The 544-nt window shown below is 34.4% G+C and overlaps 1 protein-coding gene across 8 annotated transcripts in view; it reads left to right on the forward strand.

The window, feature by feature from the left end:
- The first annotated feature begins 495 nt into the window (after positions 1-495).
- LOC106593277 (ephrin type-B receptor 4b) overlaps positions 496-544 on the forward strand; it is a 99312-nt gene continuing 99263 nt past the window's right edge. For 5 of the 8 annotated variants that reach the window (XM_045701729.1, XM_045701731.1, XM_045701735.1 and 2 more), the window contains exon 1: positions 497-544. This exon is cut by the window's right edge and continues 1099 nt beyond it. The gene's annotated coding sequence lies outside the window, so the exon portion shown is untranslated. The other 3 variants (XM_045701733.1, XM_045701736.1, XM_045701734.1) reach the window with 2 other exon arrangements.

Here is a 544-nt window from a genome sequence, read left to right on the forward strand (position 1 = left end):
CCTGTATAGAGCCACGCTACTGTTATTTTCACTGTCACTGTACTGTTTTTTTTCTGTTTTGTCTTTACTTATCTATTGTTCACCTAATACCTATTTTTTATTTATAAATTGCACATTTGATTATGGCTTGTAAGTAATCATTTCACTGTAAGGTCAATATCTGTTTCTGTTCATCAAATGCGACAAATAAACTTTGATGTGATTTGATTACTATCACCTCTCTTTATGAATGTTTAATGTACATTATGTCATGTTTTTTTTTTATGATGATCTTGTTTTGTGTTTCTTCTCACTTCTGTATATTGTGTTTTTTTTTTTCTTCACTTTGGTTTGACAATGTAAACGCAAAGCTTCGGACGCCAATAAAGCCGTAATACCCTGTATATAACCTCCACATTGACTCTGTACCGTAATACCCTGTATAGAGCCTCCACATTGACTCTGTACCGTAATACCCTGTATATAGCCTCCACATTGGAATTGAATTGAGAGACGGATAGGAGGTAAAAGGGAGAAAAAGAAAATGGACGAGAGAGAGAGAGAG

This window comes from Salmo salar, chromosome ssa18 (assembly GCF_905237065.1).
Source record: "Salmo salar chromosome ssa18, Ssal_v3.1, whole genome shotgun sequence".
Taxonomy (NCBI): domain Eukaryota; kingdom Metazoa; phylum Chordata; class Actinopteri; order Salmoniformes; family Salmonidae; genus Salmo; species Salmo salar.